General features: G+C 46.2%; 1 protein-coding gene across 1 annotated transcript in view; it reads left to right on the top strand.

The window, feature by feature from the left end:
• Positions 1–394: 394 nt before the first annotated feature.
• Positions 395–27,321, top strand: part of LOC147708652 (uncharacterized) — a 334,370-nt gene continuing 307,443 nt past the window's right edge. The window contains exon 1 of the mRNA XM_086925378.1: positions 395–502. The gene's annotated coding sequence lies outside the window, so the exon portion shown is untranslated. The remainder of the gene's footprint in view (positions 503–27,321) is intronic.

Genomic DNA, 27,321 nt, shown 5'->3' with positions numbered 1-27,321 from the left:
TAAAATACTTTTCTGGAAAGATGAACTAATCTAAAAATTCAGGTGCATAGAAACATCTTTTATTTGGGGAATTCAGCATGCTAATTTATTCTGTATTTTGCCACAGTTCCAAAGATGAAGCATCTGAAAGAGATGGACAGACCCACAATCCTAGAAATACTGGATGGCTGTGCTGCATGCTCTCCAGGTAAAACAGCCATCTCCTGCTGTCACTATTTGGACTGTTTTAAAAAAGTAAGTCTGCTCATGCAAATACAGCTCTGATCACCACCTCCACTGGCAGAGGGTGAGGGAAGGCAATGGTAAGAACTGAGGAAGTAGGCGTCTTACTCTTGGCACGAGCAGTTATGTTTAAAACCATATTTCTTTCTTATTTCAGCTCATTTGGGAGCAAAGACTGGCAGTGTTAGAAATACTTCTACTTATCCTCCAGCGCGAGACGGTTGACCACCGGAATATTGCTTGCATCTCTCAAACCTCATTAAAGTTCCTGCAGCAGCCGGTATGTTGCCTGAAGCAAGTTGTGACAGGTGTGGACTGGTATGAGGGAAACGCATAAAGCCTGTTACAGGCTGGATTCTACTCAACCAGGTCGCGTTTATAGCATTGTCAAATTCTAATAGTTTATTTATTAAAGAGTTTTCTATAGAGCTGGCTAGAACTGAGGGAATCAGAGCCCCTTACATCATTGTCAAGGCATTATCAATCAGTAACAATACAATATACATAGAGTGAGAAGAGACAAGTCTGTGTATAGTCCTTGGGCGAAAATAAGATAGAAGGAGGTGGTAGTTCCAGAGTGAGTTAGATGTTATCTCCTGGATGGTCAAGGTGTTGAATGAGCAAGAATTCTTTCAGTTGTCTTTTGAAACTCATGAAGAAAGAGTTAGTTCTGATATGTTCTGGGAGAGAGTTCTAGATTTTAGGGGAAGGAGCGAGAGAGGGCTTTTTGTTTATGTTTTCTAGGGGGATGAGGAGAAGTGTATTGGAGCTTCCTGGGTTTCTTGTTTGGCCTGCCTTTGTGAGTTTGGATGCGAGGAATGCTGGTTTACCAATGTGCACAACTCTGTGGGTGAGGCAGGCAGTCTTGAAGCAACAGTATGGTTCGATAGGTAGCCACTTTAGACTATTGATTGCGTGGGAGATGTGGTGGAATCACCTTGCTCCTGTGATCATCATTGCCACTGAATTAAGAGTGGCTCTCAGAGGGGCTAAGTGAGATTTCCGGATGCCTGTGCGGGTGGAGTTTCGGTAGTCCAGTCTGGATAGTACCAGAGTTTGTGTGGAAGTTTTTAGGTCATTTGGTTGGAGGAAGGGCTTAATTGTGTTAAGGAGTTTTAGGCTGTAGAAGGCACCCTTTGCTGTAGTCTTTATGTGAGTGCTCATGTTCAGATTTGAGCTCAGGGTGATCCCCAGAGATTTAGTGGAGTCCGCCAGAGTCTGTTTGCATTTCAGGGCATCTAGGTAATTTAGCGATTCTTGTGTCTGGGGGAGCTGGCTGTGATTGGACAAAAGGAGGATTTCCATCTTTTCTTGGTTAAGTTTAAGGTGGTTGTGTGTCAGCCAGTTTTGGACTTGTGTGAGGGTAGCGTTCAGCCGGTGTATGTCATCCAAAGTGGATATTTCCAGGTATAATTGGGTGTTGACTGCATATAGGTGGTAGGCAATGTTTGATTGTTCAAGTATTACAGTGAGGGGTTCCATGTAGATATTGAAGAGTGTAGGGCACAGTACTGAGCCTTGTGGGAGACCTTGCGTGGTGGCATAAGCAGTGAAAGATGAGTTCTTTATTTTTTTTATTTGAGATCAGTTATGAAGAAATGACGATAACCACTTCAGAACTGCCCCATCTTCTCTGATTCGTGGTTGTAGTGAGTTCAAAAGTAGTTTGCGGTTGACCATGTCGAAGGCCACTGATAGGTCAAGGAGGATGAGCAGGCAGCATTTATCTGCATCCAGAGAATTATGTATAGCATCTGCTATATTCATCATAGCTGTTTCCAAGCTGCATTCCTTCCTGAAATCAGATTGGTGAAATCAAATAAGTTGTTGCTGTCATTGTATTGATTGGGAGAGAACAGACTTCTTAAAAGTTTTTGCCAGGAAGGGGAGATTGGAAACTGGCCTGAAATTGCGGAGTTCATTCGGGTTTGCGCCTGTTTTTTTTTTTTAGCGGGGGTGACTTGGCCCTCCTTGACACAGTCAGACATAGTTCCGTTGATGAGAGAGCTGTTTATTATCTTGGTCCAGAGAGGGGTTATGGTGTGGTTGAGACTTTTAACCAGGGAGGCTGGAAGACAGTCTGCATAGTATTTATCCTTAGACATTGCTGGGTCATTTAGAAAATGTCATATTGAGTCAAATAATTTTCTCATCTTGGAGTGGTCCTGGTCTAATAAGAAATATATGTTGATAAACCTGTATAATGCTATGGATGGTCTTGAACATTTTAACATTTTAGAACAATTTTTGTCAGTATATAAAGCCAATCACTCTTATTCGATAGAAATTTTTCTCATGGGGGATTTTAACATACACCCTTGCAAATGGGATTGTTATGGGGATGATCTAGACGGGCAGCCTAACAGCAAGGTACCTCATTTTGAACATGGCAAGCAGGGAGAGGATCTGGAAGCTTTGCTCTCCAGTTTGAATTTATCAGAACCAGGTAGGGAGAGTGGCAATGAGAATGCACCTACCTTTATAGGAAGGGGGGTCAACTCTGTTATTGGCTACATTTTTGTGTCACCCCCTTTGCTGACCATAATATTAGCCTATAGAGAAGTGATATCACCATTTAGTGATCACAACCCTCTTGTTTTAGAATTGGATATAAGCGCCAAGATTACTACCAGGGCACCGGGAAGGGAAATACCACGAGCCACCTCTACAAAGGATCAAGGCAGACGGATAAAATGGGACAAAATTGTACCTGAGGCCTTCTTTGAAGAATTGACGGCCACAACTGAATCCCATATGGGCATCTGCCTAGATGATAATGTTGTGGGAGAGGGAACGATAACCTCCTTCTCAGCCATTTGTAAACAAATAGCAGCTAATCTAAACAAGGGGAGGGGGTCACATCACAAGAAAGCCCATAGATGGTTCGATAGCGCCTGTTCTAAAGCTCATGAGGCCCTCCTTGTGGCGCTTAAAAGAAGCCCGAGAGATAGAATTTTGGTTTCCACTCTCCGTAAGGAGTACAAATTGGCAATCTCCCATCGGAAACTGAAAATCAAAGAGGAAGCATGGGATAGCCTACAGGAGGTTGATGTGTTAAGGGACAGCAGGAAGTTTTGGGCCATAATTAATCAGCCATTCATTGCGGATAGCGACAGCTCAGACATGGATTGCGTAATTTCGAACGATGTTTGGCTTGGGCATTTTAAGAACATTTATGGTGACTTGGACATGCCTGATCTAACATGCGTACCCCCTACTATCAGCTGTCCCAGGTCCCCCATCAAATTCGAACCACAAGAAGTAGAAAGGGCTATCCGTGCTACTTCCAAAAATAAGGCACCAGGCCCGGATGGGGTGCCTGCAGATCTTTTTATTATGTATCCTAATTTCTGGGCTAAAATCCTAACAAATGTATTTAATGCTGCAGCACTGGTGGGTTTCCCCCCATCCTGGGGTTCTTCAATTATCGTGCCCATTTTCAAAAAGGGGAGCCGTGGGGACCCCGCCTGCTACAGGCCAATCTCCCTGTTGGATTCTTCCGTTAAAATCATGGGAAGAGTTATTATACAGAAACTGGGAGATTGGCTGGATGGTGGGGGGTTTCTCTCAAACCTCCAGTACGGGTTCAGGGAGCACAGGGGCACCATGGACCAGTGTCTTAATCTTTACCTTCTGATCAACAAGTACACAGTGGAAAGGAAGGCTTCCTATATCTAGGGTTCATGGATTTATCATCAGCCTTTGATATGGTGAACCGTTCAAAACTGTGGTGTATCTTGTTAGATATGGGCTTAGATGCTCCCCTTGTCTATTTTCTAGCCTCACTCCATCAGGACCTAGCAGCGGTAGTCAGGGTCACACAGGACGGCAGTTGCACGGACCAATTTAGATCTAGACGGGGAGTCAGACAAGGCTGCATTCTGGCTCCTCTTCTTTTCACGATCTATATAAATGGCCTGGAAAAATCTTTAGTTAAGGTTGGTGCGGACATCCCTAGTGCAGGTGGAACGGGTATCCCGGTCCTCCTGTACGCTGATGACGCCGTACTCATCGCCTAAACAGGTCTGGGTCTACAAAGGCTGTTGGACAGCTTTGGAAAATTCATGGAAGCCCTTGACCTCGAAATCAATAGTAAAAAATCCCATGTCATGATTGCAGGGGCCGGCAGGAAGCCCAGGAATGTCAACACCTTTAGATGCCTGGGTGCGGAAGTTGCAAGGGTCCCAGTTTTTTCGTACCTGGGGGTATTATTCGATGAGAAAGGTAATTGGGCTCCCCAGATGAAGCACAAAAGTAACATAGTGGCTAGACCACCATAGGGCTTCTCAAGTTTGCTAAAAGACTGGGAGCGAAACCCATGGAACCCATGCTCAAAATCTATAAGGCTAAGTGCTGTGCAATTGCGTCTTATGGGGCATCGATTTGGGGATATGCCCATGTGGACAAAATTCAATTGGTAGAAAATACGTTTTTCAGATCACTGCTGGCGGTACCGCATTCATCGTCAACCATGGCAGTACACTGTGAACTAGGAATGGGATATATCACAGACCATCTTAAGGCAGCGCCGTTGATATGCTGGGCAAAGACATGGCTGAATGAGGACATTACCCTTAATCATCTCATCCTTAAAGACTGTCTGGCTCTTGATAAGGCACAAAGCATCCCATGGCTGGCATACGTTAGAGCGGCGTGTGTCAGACTGGGACGCCCGGACCTGTTTTCCACCCCAGAGGCTATCAAGAAAGAGGATTTGGGATGGATTAAGCAGAATTACCGAATCATGGCTGAGGCAGATAGGGAGGAGATAGAACTCAAAAAATCAAGAGTAAGAGGTATTTATGCTCTGCAGTCCTCGCCACACATAGAACCCTACCTTAGGATTGTAACAAAGCCATACCATCGCTTCTTGCTTACAAGGTTCAGATTTAACCTTATTCACCTTGTGTTGGGTGATCAACAACATTGGGGTAAGCCAGCTGATTCTCCACCATGTTCTTGCGACAACTTCTCGACACAAGACACTCTTCATCTTATTATGTTTTGTGACAAATTTGCGGAGGCACGAAATAAATTCTTGTTGCCCATATTACGAGAAGCGGGTTTCTTGCAGGTGAGGCCTGCACTACTGTATTTGCAATTATTGAACAGTGTGCGAGTCATCTTTAGCGTAGCTAGTTTTCTGGTGGCTGCAGCAAGAGTTAAAAACAAAAGAACCCTACATATAAATTGATTTAAACCACTTCCCCATAATCGTGGAATAGAATTTTTTTTATAAATTTTAAACTGTTTTAATAGTGGTTTTACTTACACTAGAAGATATTTTGTACCAATTATTCCCCCATGAACGATGTAATATATAATTTGTATATAAATACCTGACCCACAAACTGCAGGTAGTTCAAAATGCGGCTGCGAGACTGCTACTGCGAATTCCTTTCAAGCAGTCAGTCTCTCCGCATCTTCGAACCCTGCACTGGCTCCCAGTGGCCAACCGTATGAAATTCAAAGCTCTGACGCTTGCGTTCAGATCTTTGCATGGCTCCTGCCCACCTTACCTAAAAAAACGCCTTCCAAGATACTCCCAAAGCCGCGCACTACGTTCTAATGACCGTGTCCAATTGGTCGTCCCGCAAGCAAAAAAGGCCCGCCTAGGCGGTCGTACCTTTTCAGCAGACGTCTCCGCTCTGTGGAACTCCTTACCACAAGGAATCCAGCAGGCCCCATCCGAACCCTGCTTTAAGAAGATGCTAAAGACCTGGCTCTTCACCCAGCCACGCTAGTTCTCCTATCTTTGCCCCAGGACATCTGTGTTCTACTAGCGCCGGGACACCTCCTCGTGAGGTAGCTGTTCGCGCTGTATAAAATCCAGTATTATTATTATTATTATTATGCTTGTTTTTAAATGTATACATATATTTTTTCTGTATGTATGTATTGTTGCTTCTTTTATGATTTTAATTAATCGAATAAAGAGTTTTTGACTGACTGACTGACTGTATGGGGAGGGTTTGGATTTTGCAATTACCTTGTAGATGTCTTCTACTGTGAGTGGATGGAAAGTCTTCCAACTCCTGGGTGCTGTGTAGGACCTTGTACATTGGTAAAGTCTGGTGGTCAAATGTAGAGAAGCCACTGACGGCGAGATCGGTGGGTAGGTAGAGTAGTTGCTAACCTCTGTGATGTGGGGGGATTGTCAGTGGACATCTGCGTTTGGCAGCCTAGGGAGGGTTCGATCTTCATGATTTTATCATTGAAGAATTTATCAAAGTTGTTGCATCTTTCTTTGGAGACAAAACGGGTTTCTTTGGTAGGATTGGGGGTTTGCTGTTTGATGACGTTGAAAAGCTCTTTGGGGAGGTTTTTTGCTTTATTTAGCATACTGTGAAAAAGGTGGCTTTCTCTGTTAGTATGGGATCTTTGCATTTCCTGCATTCACTTTTGAACTGGTATAGGTGGATTGGGAACAGGTTGGCTCTCCAGAGTCTCTCTGCAGCTTTTAGTTGTCTTCTTTCCTAGTTGAGGTGTTTGATTGAACCAGGATCTTTGTGGTGTCTCCCTGATCTTTTTTAGTTTCATAGGCCTACTTGGTCTAGGATGGCTTTCATTGTCAAAATGTAAGCTTGTCAATGCCAAGGTTGTAGGGGGGAGGGACATCGTTCTTTCTTTCAGATCGGAAAGAGGCATCTGATTGATGTTTCTGGACTATTGGAGAGAGTTCCGAGATAGATTTGGTTCAAGTGAAACATGATGATGTGGTGATCTGATTGGTCGACTGGCAGGATGTTGTCTATGCTTATTGAAATGTTCTGATGGCGTCTAAGGTTGAGCCTCTGTTGTGGGTTTAGCCTTTGTAATATAAGGTAAGATCTTTGCTGAGTAATAGTTAGCTTAAAGATTTGAGTAGTATGTCCTTCTCTTCATTCAAATGGAGGTTGAGGTCTCCTGGTATTATGTTGTTGGAGAGGAGCAATGCATTATCAGATCTCACAGTTGTTCGCTGAAGGGTGGTAGAGTAGGTGACATTTTGTTACTTTATTGCCTTTAGGCGATATGCTAATGCTGAGATATTCAAATGATGGGAAGGAGAAGGAGTCTGTTTCTTTCACAGTGATGTTGTTCTTGTGAATGATAGCTATGCCACCACTGTGTCAGTCCTCCCAGTTCTTCGTGATGATTAAAAAACCTGGGGGATTAGAAGCTGCAATTGGATGGTCAGACGCGCAGCTGTTGCGCCGCTGGCAAGCCTGCCTACGCACACCAACGCCCGGCGGGGCCAGGTGCCTGGAACTCTGGTCCTTCGAAACCAGAGATCAGATTCTAAATCCCAGGTGTTCTAAGATCACTACAGCCGTCTTTCAAAACGAACTGTCGGGTATTCAACCCCTGGATTTTTTTTTTTTGCCTGCACTTGCTGCAATTATGCTTGCTTTGCAAATAATGTTGGTAGTCAAACTCTACAACACTCATTGAATAATCTCTCACCTATTGATGCGAAGCAGCGCCCACAGTGATGGTTCCTTAGACAGAAGCCATCTCACAGTCCAAACATTCACAACACCTGTTTGGTTTCTTAAGCGACCACAGACCTGATGCCCTATTTCTTACCGAGTCTTGGCTACATGCTGGGTCCTTGCCGGATATAATTATGGCACTACCTGTACATTTTTCTATTGTAAGGATAGATAGGCATGACCGGATAGGTGGAGGCATTGCTGTTATTTTTAAGAAGGAATGCCACTGTAAAATTGGAAATATTTTGATCTCTGATTGTGAAGCATTGATCTTTACACTTGCTTTCACTCCTACATGTTTGTTCTCTAGAGCTCTGATTTACCACCTTCCAAGGTACACTGGGAAATGGTGCATCTCTCTACCTGATCTACTGGCTACCCACATTTTCAAACTGCTATTTTTATGATACTTGGGGATCTAAATCTTCATTTAGATGACTGAAAGAGCACTCAAAGTGCTTCTTTGATTGAGGATCTAAATGCACTTATTTTGGCACTTACTAACTCACGGCCCACTCATGTGACTGGGCATTTTTTCGATCCTATTTTTTTAAATTTAAAGGGCTTGAAGACAGCGCCTTCCCTTCCACTTTGCTGGTCTGACCACTTTGCTGTGCCTTTTACCGTCAAGGTCCTTTCTTTCCTTCCCACAGCGTGTCAAAAATTGCAATCAGGATGCAGAAATTGTCCTAAACTAAATATTGCTGCACTGAATGAGCAATAGCTTTATACTAAGGTACTCTACAACAACAGATCGATTTAGACCAAGATTCAATTTGTCACTGGCTCACTGAGGCCATCGATTCTACTCTGCCAACTACTTACTATTAAGCGTGTAGGCAGAATTCACCCACCAGCCCCTTGGTTTAATGATGCACCTAAAGCAGAAAGGAAATGCTGCAAAGTGTTAGAAAGATGATGGAAGAAATTTCCTCTTTATATTTTCCTTTCCTAATGCGTTCCTTTTTTTTCTTCTCTTCTTTTTCCTTTTTTCCCCCCAATCAGCCTATTTCACTCTCTTTCCTTCCTACCACCATGCCTGGTACTATACAGGTTTCTCCACTGATGCACTATGTAATTATTATTCACTTTTTTGGTTTGTTGAATCTGTTAATTTCTCCCCATCCCTGAAAAACGTTGTAAAAATGTATCTTTCATGTACTGTATTTCTATTTTCCTTATATGTATTTTATGATATTTGATTTGGCAGCCTTGATGAGGACCCAATGGCTGAAAGGCCGATCATAGAGGGCGCAACATGTGTTTGCTGTGCCACAATTTTTTTTGCTTCATTCTCTGTTTATGATTAAGCTCTCATAAGACTCTGAAAGTAAAGAGTCCTCTTCACACCTTACTCTGGACCCAATAAACGGATTTCATTCCTAATAAACAATGAATATTTAGATTTTTCTTGGCACACTTCTTGGTCATAAAATAAATGGGGAATGGGTTTCCCATTGCTGAGGACAAATACTTTCATAAATATCCTCATTTATACGCAGGAGAGCAAAAAATCTGGGCCCATTACCCCCCCAACCTCGTAAACCTAACTATGATACAGGACATTCTCAACTTTTCATTGAGACAAGGGTCTGCGCCTCAGAGATGGAAGCATGCTATGGTCCTTCTGCTCCTGAAAAAGCCCACTTGGATTCCTCCAATTTCTCTAACTTTCATCCTATCTCTCTGCTACTAGTCTTTTCCAAAATATTGGAGAAACATGTGATGGCCAGCTCATCTCGTTTGCTGAGGTCCAAAACGTTGTCCATGGTTCACAATGCGGCTTTAGGGTTGAACATAGCACGCAGTCCGCCCTTTTGGGTGTCACTGAGCATCTAAGAGAACATCTAGGTGATGGCAGCACCGCCACACTAATTTTATTGAATTTGAGTGTCGCTTTTGACACAGTATCCCATTCGATCTTCTACAGTGGAGGCATTGGGTCTGGCTGATTCAGCACTGGGATGACTTGGTTACATCTTAAAAGACCGTATATTTTTTAAGGTTTTTTGTCCATTGTGTACTCTAAGCCAAAAGCCCTGACCTCAGGAGTTCCACAGGGCTCTGATTTGAGCCCCCTTCTATTTAACATCTATGTCCACCCATTGGCAGTCTTAGTGGAGAGCTACGGACTTACCCTTCTTTCATATACCGACGGTACTCAGATTATTTTCTCTTTATTGTCGGCACAGAACCATGACTCTTTGTTTCTGAACTTGGGCTTGAGCAAAATTTTGACATGGATGAACATGATCTCCCTCATGCCGTATGGGGATAAGATAGAGAACTTGATAGTGGGTAAGAAAGCCTATCTGTGTGTAGGAAAGTAGGATCTGCTTTTATGGTTAATGTGAGAAGTTGTCCTGGTATATGCTGTCCACTAATTAAAGTGGGCACCTTGCACCAGTCCAAAAAACCCTTATGGTGATTTAAGAGGTCAAAGATAACCTTTAAAAGCTATCCAAGTGGTAGCTGCACAGAGCAACCCTCAGGCTTAGTCTCGAAGGAATGTTAAGCAGCTTGTTTTACCAGAATGCAATCTTATAGTATTGGTTAAATGAAAGGAGAACGACACAGTAGCAGTGGCGGCTGGTGACATTTGAAAGTGTGGGGCATACAACAATTGTTGTAGTGCACTGCGGCAAGCGAGTGTAGCGAGCGAGCCCGAACCACCAATGGGTGGTTTGGGGAGTTCTGCCCCAGAGAAAATTTAGAAAAAAGATTGGACAAATGTAGCATTTTCAAGCAAATTAGAGAAAGCAGGAAGGTTAATACAGCAATTGTGAATCTGTTCTAACAAAGACAATGACTGGCAAAACTGTCTCAGGCAGGGAAATGAAACAGCTTTTTGTGCCATAAAACAGCCTGGGTGCGGCAGGTTAATGCGTCCACTGCAGAAGCTTTCGTTAAACCTTTAGGGTGCACACCTTCCCCTGCAGATGGTAGGTTTGGGGAATACATGCTGCTGAGCTGGGCCACGGAGGTGAAGTGATAATCCTGGGTAACTGGAGCCTAAACTTTCCTCAAAGTGCATGCTTGAAGGTGCGTTTTCAGAGGCCCGTCTTGGCCGAGAATCCAAGGCACACCACTTCTCATGAGCACGTGTCTGTCACCCGCAGAAGAGGGAGGGGGTCCTTGCCCTTCCCTATGCTGCGGGGAGGAGTGACGGTCACCCCCTGCACAAAGCACAGCTGCCGGCGCACTTCTGGCATGGGCCGCCTCACTAAGAGTAGCTGCTGAGGGTGGCCAGCGCCTCCCATGTGCAACGTGTGGCCCAGGAGAGGACCGAACGCAGGGGAGGCTGAGAAGTGCACTTTCATGCACATCACATGCACAAACACTGATCACTCCATGCCCTCCCTGCAAAAGCATGGGCAGAACTTCATACGAGCAGGGTTAAAAGCCGCATGCATTGCACAGCCACCTTCATTGTACCAACACCACACAAGCCCAGCTTCACACTACGCGCTCTGCCACCCACCTCCGTACTGCACACCTAGCTCCATCCGAGTACAGCTGTTCTCACTGCAACTCACACCAAAAGAAACATCAGCAGTATCAGCTGCCGTACACATCATGTGGAACACGGCACTGCCTGGTCACCCAACACAGTGTCAGCGCCTGCATTGCTTCTGCTCATACACATTGTATTGCGAGCAGCCACTCTGGTCTCAACACGGTCTACCCCAAAGTACATGTGCTGCACACCCCACTTACCAAACAGCTTTTAAGTACCCCCAGAACCTCAGTCACAACACACCTTCCACTCCATCATAGCACTCTCATACACTGTTATGGACCTCGACCCTCCACAGACCACACAGAAAGCCTACACACAGCACAAATCGATCCTTTGAGTTATCCGCCTAGCACCACACCCTGCCTCCCCATCAACCTCACAACATATACTTACAGTGTGTTATTTGTTCTATGTGTGCTGTGAAACACTCGAAAAGTCTACAGTGCACTGTTTGTTCTGTGCAGTGAAACACTGGAAATGTCTACAGTGCGCCATTTGTTTGGTGCAATTATCACTAAACATGGTATACAGCACCACTAGTTCTGTGCTGCTCAACACTGGGAATATCTACAGCGCATCATTTGTTCTTTTCAGTGTAACACTAAACATATATAACATGTACCATTTTTTCTGTGCCTTGTAGCGCTGGAAGTGCTTCCCTTCCAAGTTTTTTTCTGTGCAGTGCAACATTGGGAATGTCTACAGTACACCGTTTTTTCTTGCTTTGTAACACTGGAAATGTTGACAGTGAGCAATTTGCTCCATACAGTGCCACACTGAAAATGTCTCCAGTGCACTATTTGTTCTGTACTGTGAAACACTGGAAATATCTACAGTGTATCATTTCTTCTGTGCAGTGTAACACTGGAAATGTCTACAGGGCAACATTTTTTCAAACTCTGGACATGTCTGCAGTGCACCATCTATTCTGTGCACTGTTTCCTCTGGACATGTCTCCATGGCACAACTGTATCCTTTGGACATGTCTGCAGTGCACCATCTGTTCTGTGCACTGTTCCCCTGGACGTGGCTGCAGTGCACCTTCTGTTCTGAGCACTGTTTCCCCTGGACATGTCTGCAGTACGCCTTCTGTTCTGGGCACTGTTTCCCCTGGACATGTCTGCAGTGCAACTTCTGTTCTGTGCACTGTGTCCTCTGGACATGTCAGCAGTGCACCTTCTGTTCTGGGCACTGTTTACCCTGGACATGTCTGCAGTGCACCTTCTGTTCTGGGCACGGTTTCCCCTGGACATGTCTGCAGGGCATCTTCTATTTTGGGCACTGTTTACCCTGGACATGTCTGCAGTGCACCTTCAATTCAGGGCACTGTTTCCCCTGGACATGGCTGCAGTGCACATTCTATTCTGGGCACTGTTTACCCTGGACATGTCTGCAGTGCACCTTCAGTTCAGGGCACTGTTTCCCCTGGACATGGCTGCAGTGCGCCTTCTGTTCTGGGCATTGTTTCCTCTGGACATGTCTCCAGTGTACAACTGTTTCCTTTGGACATGTCTGCAGTGCAGCATCTGTTCTGTGCACTGTTTCCCCTGGTTGTGGCTGCATACACTGCGAGATCGTGGAGGAGAGAGACGTCTCCAGATCGAATCTTAAGCGATCGCACTTAACCAAATCTTCCGTATTTCTCCACCGGCCGGTGGAGGAATTAAAAGCGTTTACTGCATAAGATACTACGATTGAATCCCCGGTCGCAGATGGTGTCGGCTGACACATCTCCACCCTCCTGCCTAGACTAAGATAAACGCAGGAAACTTCCAAAACCAACAGGTTGTCCACCTGTTTTTTAATCCTGATGAAGACCCGACACAGTTGCGATAAAGCCAGCACCACTCTATAGGGTTAAAACGTCGACGTTGTGTCACCTATCAGTCCATACCAAGTTTCAATGATAAAAGGAGAAAACATATGTACTTGTTGAAACATTTGACTTTTAATCTTGGACTGATCTATTGTCATTTTATGTATTTTTGTATCATCACACAGTCAACATCAATTGTCACTATCATTCACTCGAGCACGTATCTGTTGTTGATATACTTATGCTGATAATGTTTTGGACAACCCATTTTTATTCTCACTAAAGATATATCTATGTCAGATTTTCCCAAAAATAAGAAAAGTTTGGAGAAAATCTAAAATTTGGTGTGTGTGGTTCTTCTCTCCTTTTTCTCCCAAAAACAAATTATTTTCCGTTGATAAAAAGTATTTCGAAAATAATATTGTGAAATACATTGATAGTACTGCCTACAATTGAGGTTTACAAAGAAATTGACTTATCTCCCAACAGAACCATTGTTTTTTGTACAATCTTGGAACCCAGGTTCTGAGGGTCACTGGGTCACCCCATTATATTTAATGTGCACCTTCTGTTCTGGGCACTGTTTCCCCTTGACATGTCTGCAGTGCACCTTCTGTTGTGGGCACTGTTTCCCCTGGACATGTTTGCAGTGCACCATCTATTCTGTGCACTGTTTCCTCTGGACATGTCTCCATGGCACAACTGTATCCTTTGGACATGTCTGCAGTGCACCATCTGTTCTGTGCACTGTTCCCCTGGACGTGGCTGCAGTGCACCTTCTGTTCTGAGCACTGTTTCCCCTGGACATGTCTGCAGTACGCCTTCTGTTCTGGGCACTGTTTCCCCTGGACATGTCTGCAGTGCAACTTCTGTTCTGTGCACTGTGTCCTCTGGACATGTCAGCAGTGCACCTTCTGTTCTGGGCACTGTTTACCCTGGACATGTCTGCAGTGCACCTTCTGTTCTGGGCACGGTTTCCCCTGGACATGTCTGCAGGGCATCTTCTATTTTGGGCACTGTTTACCCTGGACATGTCTGCAGTGCACCTTCAATTCAGGGCACTGTTTCCCCTGGACATGGCTGCAGTGCACATTCTATTCTGGGCACTGTTTACCCTGGACATGTCTGCAGTGCACCTTCAGTTCAGGGCACTGTTTCCCCTGGACATGGCTGCAGTGCGCCTTCTGTTCTGGGCATTGTTTCCTCTGGACATGTCTCCAGTGTACAACTGTTTCCTTTGGACATGTCTGCAGTGCAGCATCTGTTCTGTGCACTGTTTTCCCTGGTTGTGGCTGCATACACTGCGAGATCGTGGAGGAGAGAGACGTCTCCAGATCGAATCTTAAGCGATCGCACTTAACCAAATCTTCCGTATTTCTCCACCGGCCGGTGGAGGAATTAAAAGCGTTTACTGCATAAGATACTACGATTGAATCCCCGGTCGCAGATGGTGTCGGCTGACACATCTCCACCCTCCTGCCTAGACTAAGATAAACGCAGGAAACTTCCAAAACCAACAGGTTGTCCACCTGTTTTTTAGTCCTGATGAAGACCCGACACAGTTGCGATAAAGCCAGCACCACTCTATAGGGTTAAAACGTCGACGTTGTGTCACCTATCAGTCCATACCAAGTTTCAATGATAAAAGGAGAAAACATATGTACTTGTTGAAACATTTGACTTTTAATCTTGGACTGATCTATTGTCGTTTTATGTATTTTTGTATCATCACACAGTCAACATCAATTGTCACTATCATTCACTCGAGCACGTATCTGTTGTTGATATACTTATGCTGATAATGTTTTGGACAACCCATTTTTATTCTCACTAAAGATATATCTATGTCAGATTTTCCCAAAAATAAGAAAAGTTTGGAGAAAATCTAAAATTTGGTGTGTGTGGTTCTTCTCTCCTTTTTCTCCCAAAAACAAATTATTTTCCGTTGATAAAAAGTATTTCGAAAATAATATTGTGAAATACATTGATAGTACTGCCTACAATTGAGGTTTACAAAGAAATTGACTTATCTCCCAACAGAACCATTGTTTTTTGTACAATCTTGGAACCCAGGTTCTGAGGGTCACTGGGTCACCCCATTATATTTAATGTGCACCTTCTGTTCTGGGCACTGTTTCCCCTTGACATGTCTGCAGTGCACCTTCTGTTGTGGGCACTGTTTCCCCTGGACATGTTTGCAGTGCACCATCTGTTCTGTGCACTGTTTCCCCTGGACATGTCTGCAGTGCACCATCTGTTCTGTGCACTGTTTCCCCTGGAGATGTCTGCAGTGCATCATCTGTTCTCTGCACTGTTTCCTTTGGACATGTCTGCAGTGCACAATCTTGCTTGTGCAGTGTTTCCCCTGGAGATGTCTGCAGTGCGCCATCTGTTCTGTGCACCGTTTCCCCTGAACATGGCCGCTGTGCACCTTCTGTTCTGGGCACTGTTTCCCCCTGGACATGTCTGCAGTGCACCTTCTTTCTGGGTACTGTTTTCTCTGGACATGTCTGCAGTGCACCATCTGTTCTGTGCACTGTTTCCACTGGACATGTCTTCAGTGCACCATTTGTTCTGTGCACTGTTTCCCCAGAACATGTTTGCAGTGCATCTTCTGTTCTGGACACTGTTTCCCATGGACTTGTATGCAGTGCACCTTCTGTTCTGGGCACTGTTTCCCCTGGACGTGGCTGCAGTGCACTTTCTGTTCTGGGCACTGTTTCCTCTGTACCTGTCACCAGTGCACAACTGTTTCCTTTGAACATGTCTGCAGTGCACCATCTGTTCTGTGACTGTTTCCCCTGGACATGTCTGCAGTGCACCCTCTGTTCTGGGCACTATTTCTCCTGGACATGTCTGCAGTGCACCATCTGTTCTGGGCACTGTTTCCTATGGACATTTCTGTAGTGCACACCTGTTTCCTTTGGACATGTCTGCAGTGCAACTTCTGTTCTGTGGTCTTTTTTTTGGGACATGTCTGCAGTGCACCATCTTCTGCGCACTGTGTCCTTTGGACATGTCTGCAGTGCACCTTCCATTCTGGGCACTGTTTCCTCTGGACATGTCTCCAGTGCACAACTGTTTCCTTTGAACATGTCTGTTCTGTTCACTGTTTAACCTGGTTGTGGCTGCATCCACTGCAAGATCGTGAAGGAGAGAGACGTTTCCAGACTGAATCCTAAGTGATCGCACCCGCGGCACTTAACCAAATCTTCCGTATTTCACCACCGGCCGGTGGAGAAATTAAAAGCGTTTACTGCATAAGATACTACGATTCAATCCCCGGTCGCGGATGGTGTCGGCTGACACATCTCCACCCTCCTGCCTAGACTAAGATAGACGCAGGAAACTTCCAAAACCAACATGTTGTCCACCTGTTTTTTAGTCCTGATGAAGACCCGACACAGTTGCGATAAAGCCAGCACCACTCAGACCTGGCAGCTCTACAATTGACCCAAAGAGTTACCTCCCCTACCCATGTTAAGGGTCATTTGTTGGACCCGGTTTTTAGCAACTGCATCGGCCTTATAACAGGATCACCCATCCACTTGCCTTGGATCGATCATTTTTTGATCCCTATCAGCTGGTCTGCACCGAAACCCTCTAAATTGACATCAACCACGAGACTCACAAGAGGTTGGTCCCACCTCGCAATTGATAAATGGACTAATTTACTTGCTGAGAATCCCCCCTGATTAAAGATAACCCTAACCTTGCTAATCTGGCTTATTCCAATTGGATCACTCAGTCTCTAGACGCAGTTCTCCCCCCCAAAAAAATCACACTCAAACGACTTCAAAAAACTGCCCCATGGTATACTGAAGATCTTAGAGCCAAGAAACGCTGCTGTAGGCAGTCTGAAAGAAGCTGGCGAGCTGATTACTCCTTAGAAAAAAAAAATCTCTATCATGAAGCCATCAGGGAATACAAAATGTTGATAAAATCGACCCAAGCCGCTTACTTTTCGGAGAAAATCTCCCTTGCTAAATCCAAACCTAAGGAAATTTTCAGAATCATAAAAAAACTGACCAAACAGTCCCCCTGTGATCAGGCAGATAAGTCCATTACCCATTTCAACGATGTCGCTGAATTCTTTCATCAGAAAATAAATACCATCTACTCTGCTTTCCCACCGAACAACCTCACCCCCTCGGCTCCTACCTGTCCCCTCATGACTCCCACTCTTCACTCACCTGCATTAACACACTTCCCCCCACTAGAGCTGGCTACTCTTGAGCCCCTAGCACGGAGTGTAAAATCTGGTTCTCCCAATGACCCAGCACCTCCAGATATAATAATGGCAGCATCTCAAACTACCCTGCCTATAATTAAGGACATCCTAAACGCCTCCATTTCATCTAGTGTGGTCCCGACTGCCTGGAAGCAGGCTATGGTCAGAGCCCTAGTGAAGAAGCCCAACCTGGACCCTAATGATCTGAGTAATTATCGCCCCATATCCCTGCTCCCATGGATCAGCAAGATTCTGGAAAAATACATCAATAAACAACTAATTACCTTTCTGGAAGATCACCAACTACTGGACCCGACCCAGACGGGCTTCAGACCCAAGCATGGGACCGAGACCGCACTCCTCATGGTCACTGAGGAAGCGAGAAAGATCTTGGATCAAGGAGGATCAGTGGCAGTGATCCTCCTTGATCTCAGTGCGGCCTTTGACACGGTTAGCCATAACACTCTGCTATATCGCATGTCCCAGGTTGGGATTGAAGACAAAGCCTTGTCTTGGTTCAAATCCTTCCTTCAAGACAGATCCTTCTGTGTGTTTGAAGACGAGTCTGTCTCTGCCAGTAGACCTTTGAAATGTGAAGTCCCTCAGGGATCATCTCTAAGCCCTGCACTTTTTAACCTGTACATGAGGCCACTGGCTGACGTCGTCCGCCCGTATGGGATTAAGATCATTTCCTACGCGGACGATACGCAGCTGGTGGTCTCCATGACTCAGGAAGCCACTCCATCGGCTCCAGGCGGGCTTAGAGAGTGCCTTGAGGAAGTGAAGACCTGGATGTCCCTTTCTTCGTTAAAACTGAATGGGGACAAAACGGAGCTCATGCTCCTGGGCTCCCCAGACCCCAGTATTCCCCCCTCTTTGTGGCCACCCAGCCTGGGCCCCCCACCCACTCCCAAAAACAGCATCAAAAGCCTTGGAGTGTGGCTGGACAGATCCCTGTCCTTTAATATACAGTCCACAAAACTTTCGGCCACCTGCTTTGGCATCATGAAGATGCTGAAAAGAATCCTCCCCCTCCTTCCCTGGGATGCCAAACAAACTGCCGTACAAGGCTTAATTCAATCGCGACTCGACTTTAACAATATACTTTATCTTGGTGCCCCCGAATCCACTCTCAGAAGGCTCCAGATATTTCAAAACTGCGCAGCGCGCATTCTACTAGACCTCCCCCGCAGACAGTCAGTGAAAGCAGGCCTGACTACCCTCCACTGGCTACCGGTGCGACAGAGGGTCCTATTTAAAGCCATGTGCACTGCACACCAGGCCTTCTGGAACACTGGCCCTAAAATTACCCAAGACTTAATTACCCATTATGTGCCCAACAGAAGCCTCCGCTCCAGTCAAACATTTCTTGCAAAAACCCCCAAAAGAAAAAGATCCAGATCCGGAGGCAAGACCTTCTCTTACAACGGTGCCAGAGCCTGGAACGCCCTCCCACTGCACCTTAGAGCTAATTCTAACCTCTCAACCTTCCGTAGACAACTAAAGACCCATTTATTTCATTCTGTTTAGCTAATTTCACCCCTTAATTCTCTTTCGAGGCCTGCTGTAGGTATTCGGTTCTCCTAGCGCATGGACGCCTCCGGGCAGCAATTCGCGCTATACAAATGTACATCCTATCCTATCCTATCCTACTCTATAGGGTCGAAACATCAACGTTGCGTCACCTATCAGTCCATACCAAGTTTCAATGATAAAAGGAGAAAACATATGTACTTGTTGAAACATTTGACTTTTAATCTTGGACTGATCTATTGTTCTTTTTATGTATTTTTGTATCAACACACAGTCAACATAACTTGTCACTATCATTCACTTGAGCACGTATCTGTTATTGATATACTTATGCTAATTATGTTTTGGACAACCCATTTTTATTCTTACAAAAGATATAGCTATGTCAGATTTTCCAAAAATTAAGAAAAGTTTGGAGAAAATATAAAATTTGGTGTGTTTGGTTCTTCTCTCCTTTTTCTCCTAAAAACGAATTATTTTCCGTTGATAAAAAGTATTTCTAAAATAATATTGTGAAATACATTGATAGTACTGCCTACAATTGAGGTTTACAAAGAAATTGACTTATCTCCCAAAAGAACCAGGGTTTTTTGTACAATCTTGGAACCCAGATTCTGAGGGTCACTGTGTCACCCCATTATATTTCATGTGCACCTTCTGTTGTGGGCACTGTTTCCCCTGGACATGTCTGCAGTGCACCTTCTGTTGTGGGCACTGTTTCCCCTGGACATGTCTGCAGTGCACCTTCTGTTGTGGGCACTGTTTCCCCTGGACATGTCTGCAGTGCACCATCTGTTCTGTTCACTGTTTAACCTGGTTGTGGCTGCATCCACTGCGAGATCGTGAAGGAGAGAGACGTTTCCAGACTGAATCCTAAGTGATCGCACCCGCGGCACTTAACCAAATCTTCCGTATTTCACCACCGGCCGGTGGAGAAATTAAAAGCGTTTACTGCATAAGATACTACGATTCAATCCCCGGTCGCGGATGGTGTCGGCTGACACATCTCCACCCTCCTGCCTAGACTAAGATAGACGCAGGAAACTTCCAAAACCAACATGTTGTCCACCTGTTTTTTAGTCCTGATGAAGACCCGACACAGTTGCGATAAAGCCAGCACCACTCAGACCTGGCAGCTCTACAATTGACCCAAAGAGTTACCTCCCCTACCCATGTTAAGGGTCATTTGTTGGACCCGGTTTTTAGCAACTGCATCGGCCTTATAACAGGATCACCCATCCACTTGCCTTGGACCGATCATTTTTTGATCCCTATCAGCTGGTCTGCACCGAAACCCTCTAAATTGACATCAACCACGAGACTCACAAGAGCTTGGTCCCACCTCGCAATTGATAAATGGACTAATTTACTTGCTGAGAATCCCCCCCTGATTAAAGATAACCCTAACCTTGCTAATCTGGCTTATTCCAATTGGATCACTCAGTCTCTAGACGCAGTTCTCCCCCCCAAAAAAATCACACTAAAACGACTTAAAAAAACTGCCCCATGGTATACTGAAGATCTTAGAGCCAAGAAACGCTGCTGTAGGCAGTCTGAAAGAAGCTGGCGAGCTGATTACTCCTTAGAAAAAAAAATCTCTATCATGAAGCCATCAGGGAATACAAAATGTTGATAAAATCGACCCAAGCCGCTTACTTTTCGGAGAAAATCTCCCTTGCTAAATCCAAACCTAAGGAAATTTTCAGAATCATGAGGCCACTGGCTGACGTCGTCCGCCCGTATGGGATTAAGATCATTTCCTACGCGGACGATACGCAGCTGGTGGTCTCCATGACTCAGGAAGCCACTCCATCGGCTCCAGGCGGGCTTAGAGAGTGCCTTGAGGAAGTGAAGACCTGGATGTCCCTTTCTTTGTTAAAACTGAATGGGGACAAAACGGAGCTCATGCTCCTGGGCTCCCCAGACCCCAGTATTCCCCCCTCTTTGTGGCCACCCAGCCTGGGCCCCCCACCCACTCCCAAAAACAGCATCAAAAGCCTTGGAGTGTGGCTGGACAGATCCCTGTCCTTTAATATACAGTCCACAAAACTTTCGGCCACCTGCTTTGGCATCATGAAGATGCTGAAAAGAATCCTCCCCCTCCTTCCCTGGGATGCCAAACAAACTGCCGTACAAGGCTTAATTCAATCGCGACTCGACTTTAACAATATACTTTATCTTGGTGCCCCCGAATCCACTCTCAGAAGGCTCCAGATAGTTCAAAACTGCGCAGCGCGCATTCTACTAGACCTCCCCCGCAGACAGTCAGTGAAAGCAGGCCTGACTACCCTCCACTGGCTACCGGTGCGACAGAGGGTCCTGTTTAAAGCCATGTGCACTGCACACCAGGCCTTCTGGAACACTGGCCCTAAAATTACCCAAGACTTAATTACCCATTATGTGCCCAACAGAAGCCTCCGCTCCAGTCAAACATTTCTTGCAAAAACCCCCAAAATAAAAAGATCCAGATCCAGGCAGGACCTTCTCTTACAACGGTGCCAGAGCCTGGAACGCCCTCCCACTGCACCTTAGAGCTAATTCTAACCTCTCAACCTTCCGTAGACAACTAAAGACCCATTTATTTCATTCTGTTTAGCTAATTTCACCCCTTAATTCTCTTTCGAGGCCTGCTGTAGGTATTCGGTTCTCCTAGCGCTTGGACGCCTCCGGGCAGCAATTCGCGCTATACAAATGTACATCCTATCCTATCCTATCCTACTCTATAGGGTCGAAACATCAACGTTGCGTCACCTATCAGTCCATACCAAGTTTCAATGATAAAAGGAGAAAACATATGTACTTGTTGAAACATTTGACTTTTAATCTTGGACTGATCTATTGTTGTTTTTATGTATTTTTGTATCAACACACAGTCAACATAACGTGTCACTATCATTCACTTGAGCACGTATCTGTTATTGATATACTTATGCTAATTATGTTTTGGACAACCCATTTTTATTCTCACTAAAGATATAGCTATGTCAGATTTTCCAAAAATTAAGAAAAGTTTGGAGAAAATATAAAATTTGGTGTGTGTGGTTCTTCTCTATTTTTTCTCCCCAAAACGAATTATTTTCCGTTGATAAAAAGTATTTCTAAAATAATATTGTGAAATACATTGATAGTACTGCCTACAATTGAGGTTTACAAAGAAATTGACTTATCTCCCAAAAGAACCAGGGTTTTTTGTACAATCTTGGAACCCAGATCCTGAGGGTCACTGGGTCACCCCATTATATTTCATGTGCACCTTCTGTTGTGGGCACTGTTTCCCCTGGACATGTCTGCAGTGCACCTTCTGTTGTGGGCACTGTTTCCCCTGGACATGTCTGCAGTGCACCTTCTGTTGTGGGCACTGTTTCCCCTGGACATGTCTGCAGTGCACCATCTGTTCTGTGCACCATTTCCTTTGGACTTGTCTGCAGTGCACCTTCTGTTCTGTGCACTTTTTCCCCTGGACATGTCTGCAATACACCATCTGTTCTGTGCACTGTTTCCCCTGGACGTGGCTGCAGTGGACTTCTGTTCTGGGCATTGTTTCCTCTGGACATGTCCGCAGGTCACCATGTGTTCTGTGCACTGTTTCCCCTGGACGTGTGTTTGCAGTACACCATCTGTTCTATGCACTGTTTTCAATGGACATGTCTGCAGTGCACCTTCTGTTCTGGGCACTGTTTCCCCTGAACATGTCTGCAGTGCACCGTCTGTTCTGGGCACTGTTTCCCCTGGATGTGGCTGCAGTGCACCTTCTGTGCACTGTTTGTTCTAGACATGTCAGCAGTGCACAACTGTTTCCTCTGGACATGTCTGCAGTACACCTTCCATTCTGGGCACTGTTTTCCCTGGACATGTCTTCAGTGCACCTTCTGTTCTGGGCAATTTTTCCCCTAGACATGTCTGCTATTCACCATCAGTTCCTTGCACTGTTTTCCCTGGACACGTCTGCAGTGCACCTTATGTTCTGGGCAGTGTTTCCCCTGGATGTTTCAGCAGTGCACCGTCTGTTCTGGGAACTGTTTCCTCTGGACCTGTCTGCAGTGCACTATTTGTTCTGTGTACCGTTTCCCCTGGACGTGGCTGCAGTGCACCTTCTGTTCTAGGCACTGTTTACCCAGGACATGTCTGCAGTGCACCTTCTGTTCTGGACACTGTTTCCCCTGGACATGTTTGCAGTGTACCTTCTGTTCTGGGAACTGTTTCCCCTGGCCATCTGCAGTGCACCATCTGTTCTGTGCACTGTTTCCCCTGGGCGTGGCTGCAGTGCACCTTCTGTTCTGGGCACTCTTTCCTCTGGACATGTCTGCAGTGCACCGTCTGTTCTGGGCACTGTTTCCTCTGGACCTGTATGCAGTGCACCATCTGTTCTGGGCACTGTTTCCTCTGGACATGTCTGCAGTGCACCTTCTGTTCTGGGCATTGTTTCCCCTTGACATGGCTGCAGTGCACCTTCTGTTCTGGGCACTGTTCCCCTGGACATGTCTGGATTGCACCATCTGTTCTGTGCACTGTTTCACCTGGATGTGGCTGCAGTGCACCTTCTGTTCTGGGCACTGTTTCCTCTGGAAATGTTTGCAGTGCACCATCTGTTCTGTGCACTGTTTCCCCTGGACATGGCTGCAGTGCCCCATCTATTTAGTGAACTGTTTTCCCTGGACATGTCTGCTGTGAACCTTCTGTTCTGGGTACTATTTCCCCTGGACATATCTGCAGTGCACAATCATTCATTCATTTCCAATCTTTATTTCGACCATTCGGCCATAAAAGATACACAATACACGTATAAAATCACATATAGATCTGTTCATGAACGGATAAAACATTGAAATGCATGTGTTAAAAAGGATGCTATACAAACTAAGCAACAAAAATTTTTTAAGTAGAACCCAACGCCTTTAAAATACGGTTACGCGTATACCAAACATTAGTAAGGAATTTTGATAATGCAAAAACAGTTGGGCCAGAGACATCAGATTTTAAAATCCTGTACATTGGTGCGTATTCCCTGCAACCCATATTCCTTATTAATGGGAGGAGCCAATATTTTCTGGCTACCTTGTAGGCTGGGCAGAAGAAAACCACATGCAGGTCGTTTTCCTCCATTGCAACACAGACCGGACACTGCTTTGTGGAGGAAGCCGATGACCAGGTGCTTGTAAAGGACCGGAAGGGCAGTGTGCCGTATCTCCATTGGAGAAACAGCTTTCTAGCAAGTACAGGGGAAATAGGATCCAGCACCTTCTCAAACCTATAAAGATCCTTGCTTTGTAAAAACACAGAGGATAAGGACCCATCTGGCTGGGTAGCTTGGGCCCTCGCTAATTTGTGTTCATGATATAGATTAGCCAGGGACCTCTTGGAGATGTTTGATGCAGCATTCGCCGGCTCAGTCCATAGATCAGGGAGTCCTAATTCGATACAAGTAACTTGGATGTTTTTGACCCAGGGGATACTAAGCGCTTTGGGGTGATTCAGTAATTCGACCAGTTCCGCCCTGTACTCTGCGAGATCATTACTGCTCCACAGCCTGCGCCAGAAGGCTATGGGTCTCAAGCTTATTTCATCAGCTAGTGGTCGTAAACCCAAATCAAGCCTCAAAGGGAGGAGCGGGGTACTGGGCTGGAGTGCGGCTATCTGTCTTATAAACTTGTTTTCCGTTAGTGACAGACTCCGACAAGATGTGTGACCCCACAGTTCCGCCCCATACATAATCGCTCCCCTAGCCTGGGCCTTATATATCTGGATTAATGCCCCCAATGGACGGTATGATGAGCCGGTCATCATCCGCGAGATGCCCCCAGTAGTTTGTGTGAGTTTGAGGTTTGCCCTACTCTGGTGAGATCCCCAAGTCATGGTTTCGTTGAGAGTCACACCAAGGTATTCAAAGGTGGCTACTCTCTCGAGCCGCACAGCTCCCAATTGCGGATTCGGCCGCAATTTCTGGCTCGGATTCAAAACCATGAATTTGGTTTTTGCAGCGTTAATTTCTAGCCCCCTATCAGTACAGAAGGCCACAAAGGAATCAAGAATCCTTTGTATACCCATAGGGGTTTTAGATAGCAGCAGGGTGTCGTCCGCAAACATAATTACGGGCACCCTGCTGCCATTTAATTTGGGGGCGTCAGTATAGTCAGTGGCATTCAGGTGGGCGATTACCCCGTTGACGAAGAGACAAAACAGGGTCGGCGCCAACACACAACCCTGTCTTACCCCTCGGCCAACGGGGAATCTATCGGTCAGTTCCCCCGACCGCCCACACCTCACTCGGGCGTAGTTATTCTGGTGTAGCCTCTGTAAGATCAATAGGATGTCAGGGGGAACGCCCATCTCTGCCAGGACGCTCCAGAGTTTCCCCCTGGGCACCAAGTCGAAGGCGGCCCGTAAGTCCACAAAAATTGTGTACAGACTGCCGCCCTCGAATTTTGCTGCCCTCCAATAGATTAGATTCAATCTGAAGACCTGGTCCACTGTGGATACCCCCTTCCTAAATCCCGCCTGGTAGGGACTAAGGGCGCCCACCTCCTCCATCCAGTCCTGGAGCCGGTTCAGCAAGACCCTTCCAAACAGCTTCTGAGCTACATCTATTAGACTAATCGGTCTGTAGTTGGCTGGGAGGAGAGGCGAGCCCTTTTTAAATATGGGGACCACCTCTGCCCCCAGCCAAGTACTAGGGATTTCCATGCCGCCAAGGACACCATTGAAAAGGGCGGCAAGGTAAGGCGCCCAAACAATGGGCTCCTGTTTAAACATGTCCCCAGGTAAGCCATCCAGTCCCGGCGCCTTTCCAGAAGCCAGACCTGAGATGGCAGCAGTGACCTCGCCCAGCGTTATTGGCTCCCCTTCATAACCCAGCCGGCCCACCTCAGTGGCAGCAGGAGATTCTCCCGGCTCGGAGCTGTATAGGGACTGGAAGTGAGCCTGCCAAACCCCTGGTGCTATGTTAGGCTCTAGTGCCGGTTGTAAACTCCCGACCCCCCGTTCACTGTCCCCCAAAACAGGTGTTGATTTTGGATCGCTAGGGCCTTGGTGAGTTCTTCCCACTGATTTTCCTCCCATTCGGCCTTGGCGTGGGCAACGAGTTTCTTGTAAGCTCGCCTACTTTGTTTGAGGCTATCCCCCCCTGTACCCTCCTTAATTAGCCTAAGGAGCTCTGTTTTTGCCCGTCTGCATGCTAGGTTGTACCACGATGTTTTGCCTTGGCGCCTCTCTTTGGGCTTGCGTGAGCTACAAGTGAAATGGGGTGCCGCAACTTTTATAAGATCCTCATGAGCCTTGTACAATTTGGCCTGGGAGTCTTTGTTGTTTGCCTCGGTATCCAAGCTCCCCACAGTTTCCAAGATGGGAGTTATCCCAACATAGAGCATGGGGAGTTTGTTCTTACTTGTAACCAAGTGCTCCCACCTGATTCTTCTCCTGCTATTGTCCAGGAGAAGCGCAGGGTTGTTCCCTTCCACGTTAGTCACGGGAACTTGGGGACCAGGGTGAACAAGGTCAAGCTCAAGTGCGTTGTGGTCGCTATCGGTCCTTTCCATCACCCTAAAGTCCTGAATTGACGGCCACTTCACTATTTGGGCCAAGACATAATCCAGGCGGGACTCTCTTCCCAGTCTGTTATAGGTGGTTTTACTGGGTATGTCGGATTTCATTCGCCCGTTGCAAGCTCTGATTCCAAACTTTAGGGTGAGGGCTGTAATTTGTAAAGCTAGTGGGGTCCAAGCCTTCGGAGGTGGAGCTTCCACTGAGGGCACTGCCCACCTGGCCTCTTCTTCCGATGATAACCCGTCTAGAAGGCCAGGGAGTGGCTCGAAGTGAGAATTAAAATCCCCTACCACCACATAGAATGAATCATTCGGTAGATCAGATATGAAGTTCGAGAGTTCATCTATGGTCGGTGATTCCTTTGCAATTCCCACCGGCCTGGAAGATGTTAATCAACACAAGTTTAGCTTGGTTTGGCCATGATAGTGAAACCACAAGGATATCTTCAGAGTTAGCCGGCAGCCATGTTGCCACGCAGCCCAGATGAGATGCGACCCAGGTCGTAAGCCCCCCTGACGGACGGCCTTTGCCTTCCCACCTCGCTGGAATGGAGAATTACATGTAGCCTTGGTGTCCATAGTCCTCTCTGGCCCAGGTTTCCTGGAACATACATACGTCACCGGTCTCGATGTAATTTGCCCAGTCCGGGTCACCCATTTTGTTGGCCAGTCCCGCAACATTCCAGCAAATTAGCCTCAGATGTTCAGGGGTGTCAGTTGCCGTGCCATAAGGGTTGGAGAAGATGGTTCCGGGCACCACTTCAGTCGGAAGTCCTGACGCATAACCAACAGTGGGGGCAGATGGCTCAGAGAGTCTACATGAGCCGTTCTCCACAGGCAATGAGTCCTTCAGTATTCCAGAAGCATTGTGGACATTATGGGCAGATGGATGGGAAACTCCGCTGATGCCATTATCCAGAGTCACTGGATCGTTCAATAGACCAGAGGTTTTGCCAGCAGTCGGGGTAGATGGCTCAGAAAGTCTG

The sequence above is a fragment of the Lissotriton vulgaris genome, chromosome 6 (assembly GCF_964263255.1).
Source record: "Lissotriton vulgaris chromosome 6, aLisVul1.2, whole genome shotgun sequence".
NCBI lineage: Eukaryota > Metazoa > Chordata > Amphibia > Caudata > Salamandridae > Lissotriton > Lissotriton vulgaris.
The sequence above is the reverse complement of the archived record's forward strand: the minus strand, read 5'-3'. Positions and strand labels throughout refer to the sequence as shown.